Consider the following 4,185-nt stretch of genomic DNA (forward strand, 5'->3'; position numbering starts at 1 on the left):
GAGGAGGAGGAGGAGGAAGAGGAGGAGGAGGAGGAGAAACAACATTGCCAGGGACCTGTGAGACAGCCCTGCTGTGAGGGTGCTGTATCTACCCGAGAAACAACTCACTGCTGAGCTGACTCACACTGGCACATGGAATCTATGCTAGACCCAGGATGGGTCACTTTAGGCCCTGTAACCTTTAGTGTTTTTAATCACCAAACTTAAAGATATATGGACACTTCTGGTTCTTCATTTACCTCCCCTGGATCTTTGTTGATGGAATTTGGTGGAGAACTCTGTGTGTGTGTGTGTGTGTGTGTGTGTGTGTGTGTGTGTGTGTGTGTGTTTCTACTTTCCCACTTTAGCTACATGACAGGGAAATGATATAGATGGAAAATTCTCTCGCACCTAAGAATCTTCACATTTTCTCTTCAAGGAAGAGAATCTAATCTACAAGAATAGTAGAGCGTGAGACTCACTTGGTCCAGAACCTCACAACTAATTATCTTCAGATGGTGGGGCAGAATCAACTGCTGGCAGTGGAAGAATGTCAAGTCAGGGAAGCAAAACTTGGCAAGAGGCTCGTGGGAAACAAAGGCAAGAAACATGTATCTTAGAAAGTACAAGACCTCTGAGGTTCAAGGATGGCACAAAAATATAAGGTTTTATGGGATGTTGCAAGATTTAGAGAATGAACGGAAAGTTATCCCATGTTCATGGCTTAGAAGACTATATTGTTGAGATCAACATACTCCTCCAATGGAAGTAAAGATTCAGTGCAAATCCTTATTAAATTCCAAGCCTGTTTCTTTGCAGAAATTAACAAGCTGTTCTTAAAATTCTTATGGAAATACAAGGGACCCAAAGCAGCTAAGACAACATTGAACAAAAATTAGAGAAATTCACTTGAAATTTTAAAATTAATACAAAACTACCAAAATATGTTAGTATGGTACTGGCAGCAGAGTAAACAAATAGATCAATGGAACAGAGAAGAGAGTCCAGAAATAAACTCTCATATTCCTGGTCAAATGACATTGGATAGGGATGTTAGGACAACTCAATACAACAAAGACTAGTTTTCCAAAAATTATTTGAAGACAAAAATGCACAGAATGAAAATTTCTACCTAATATATTACACAAGCTAGTTTAATTCAGATCAAAGATCTAAATGTAACAGCTAAAGCTATACAATTCTTAGAAAGAAACCCACAAGAAAAAACTTTAATAACCTTGGATTAGGCAAATGTCAAATAATGGATAAATAAACAAAATGTGGCATATACATACAAAGGAATATTATTTGTTAATGAAGAAAGAAATATTAATATAAGCTATCATATAGATGAACCTGAAAAATACATTGAGTGCAAGAAGGTGGTCACAAAAGGCCATATATTATGACTCCATTTGTTAAAAATGTCCGGAATAGGAAGATGCGTACAGACAGAAAGATTGCTGGGGATCCAAGGTTGAGAGTGGGGTCAGAGGAAGACGGAGTGACTGCCAATAAGGTTGGAGCTCCTTTCCAGAGAGAAGAAAATGTTCTGATATTACTTGTGTGATTCTTTGCCCAACTCTTGGAACTTGTGAAACATCACTGAGTGTACACTTTAAGTGTGTGAATTGCAACGTTGTACGAAAATTTCAAGAAAGCTGATATAAAAGTAAATAGTTATGCAGAAAGACAGGAAGTAAAGATTGATGGAGGGACTTCAGTTTGGGAAGAGTCAGGAAAACAAGCAAAGCAAAGCAGTGCCCTGGGCAGACTAATTATTGAGTGGAGAGCAGAGATGCAGCTCCATGAGGGGAGGATCCAGGCGGGAGCTGAGGCCCCGTCCTGGCGGACGTGAGGCCAAGTCCTTCCTGAGACATCCAGACCAAGGTCAGTGCAGCTTGTGGGAAGGGTCAAGTGTATGTGGCTGTGGAGGTGGGAGCTTGGAGGAGCCACGTGGTCCCTTGGGCCAGATACTGAGCCCATCAGGCAAGAGCAATGAGTGCTGTGTGAAGCACAAACCAGACAGCTCTGCATTTATTTCCTGCCTGCAGGGACAAGGGCTTCCTGTCCTGGGCTCTGTAGTGTGGACATAGTTCTCATGCTTGGTGGGCACCGCTTCACTGCCACTCCACTGTTCCCTGAGGGCTGGGAAGAGCAAGCGACCCCCATACAGTATGAGGTCTTGTGGGGGGCATATCTTTCTGTTGGGATCCCTCTGTGCAGGTGCAGGGATCCTGTAGCTGGCTAGGTGGCTGTAACCACCACAGTACCTAGAGTCCATTTCTGTTGTCATCCCACCTGCCCCACCTAGGTGGACACTCAGTTTTTAACTTGTCATGGCCACCCACTGAGACTGGGTGCAGAGCCCTACATGAGAGATCCATCAGTGCTGCATGCTGAATGTGACAGAAAGTGGTGTCAGTGGAACATGTGAGTTGCAAAGCACTCTGGAAATATGTAGGGCAGAGTGAAAAGGGAAAAAAGAAAAGAAGAGATACCACACATGGGTACACTCATCCCCTTGATGTAAGAGGCAAGAGGAGCCCAGTGGGAGGCCCTGAGAAGCAGCCTTAATCTCACAATAGTTCCTTGTGCCTTCTGCCCTCCACTTCTCCTGCCTTCTTCTGTCAGAAAGGCCAATGTCCCCTCTCTCTCTTACAGTCCAGTGATTACAGGAAGCATGAAATGCTAACTCATTAATCTTCACAGAAGTAACTCATCAAAACCTTACAGGAAAGAAACCTTAGGGTCACAGATGTGGGTTGTGGGGGAAGCAGAGCCCCTGCTTCAACTCAGTGCCATAGCAGCAGGTCTGCTTTCACTTGATGGTCCCTAAAGGCCCTGACTGAGGCCATGGCTGCCTCAGTATTCCTCAGTCACAGCCTTGTCCCTATCCTGGGAGCCTTGATGGTGCCTTGTCCTTGCACTGTTAGCAGAATGAATGAGGAAAACCATGAAGAATCTGAGAGGCAACATGTATGCACGTCCTCAGGAGGCTCCGTGGACCTTTGGTAGCAACATGACATCTTCTGGGTCAGAGGTCAGAGGTCAAAGCCTTCTGCTACAAAAGACCCCTAGACAGCAAGCAAACCTGGGAAGAGCCAAGGAGTGGAGTGAGTCTCAAGTCCCAAGGGCTTTTTCCTGAACTGGCTGGGAATGGGCACATGGCTGGTGGTAAGGAATAACAAGTTGATGCGAAGGTGACCCATTTCCAAGACAGCAGAAGTGAAGACATCCACAAAAGTAGGGTAAACATTTTTGAGTCTCAGCATCAAACCCACAGATCAGCTAAGGTCCCTGTGGAGGGGTATTATAGTGCAGGCTGGGCCCTTCTGCCTTGGGTTCTGACTCTACCTGGGAGGTCTGAAAGCCCAAATGCTCAACAAGCAGTTTTCTGGCAACTTTCTCCAGACCCAAGAACCAGAAACGTGCATCCCAAGTGCGGCAGATCCCATGGAAGTCCCTGAGGATCTGCTCTCTGCATCAGTGTTCATCAGCCAAGATGGTGGCTTCCCACTGAATGGAAGAAATGATAGCAAAGGGAAAGCTCTGGAATGTGAGGGAAAGACCTAATTGGTGCAACTCCAATACCAAGGAGGAAGAGCAGGAGAAACTGTCCCCTGGAATGCCACACTAGGCTGGCTTTGCTCATACAGAGCAGGGAGTATGCCCTCCAGAGGGGCTGGAATGGGTCAGGAAGTTGACAGTCCACATCTGTGGGACGATGGCCATGCATAAATGGCAATAAGCTGGGTGTGGTGCTTCATGCCTTAATCCCAGGTACTCAGGAGGACCAGGAAAGAGGATCATGAGTTCAAGGCCCAAGTAGGCAAATAAATGACCTACTGAGATCTTATCTCAAACTAAAAATGAAAAGGGCTCAGTATATGGGTGCATGGGAAAACATTTGCCTAGCATTCATGAAGCCTTGGGTTCACTTCTGATGACCCCAGAGAAATACAAAAGAAAAAAGAAAAAAAGAAAAAGAAAAAGAGAAAAGAGAAAAGGGTAATGAGTCATCAGATGGTGTGATAACCCCAGGAACATGTGTTTATTAATTTGTTTATCAAACTGTTATCCACTGGTGGAGCTGTTGCCTATCCTTCATGAAGATCTGAGTTCTCTCTCTCTCTCTCTCTCTCTCTCTCTCTCTCTCTCTCTCTCTCTCTTCTCTCCTCTCTCCCTCTCTCCTCTCTCCCTCTC

The 4,185-nt window shown here is 45.1% G+C and overlaps 1 protein-coding gene across 2 annotated transcripts in view; it reads right to left on the reverse strand.

The window, feature by feature from the left end:
* Nucleotides 1–4,185, reverse strand: part of Galnt17 (polypeptide N-acetylgalactosaminyltransferase 17) — a 508,402-nt gene that overhangs the window by 40,510 nt on the left and 463,707 nt on the right. The gene's annotated exons all lie outside the window — the stretch shown is intronic.

This window comes from Octodon degus, unplaced genomic scaffold (genome assembly GCF_000260255.1).
Source record: "Octodon degus isolate 3935 unplaced genomic scaffold, OctDeg1.0 scaffold00035, whole genome shotgun sequence".
NCBI classification, from domain to species: Eukaryota; Metazoa; Chordata; class Mammalia; order Rodentia; family Octodontidae; genus Octodon; species Octodon degus.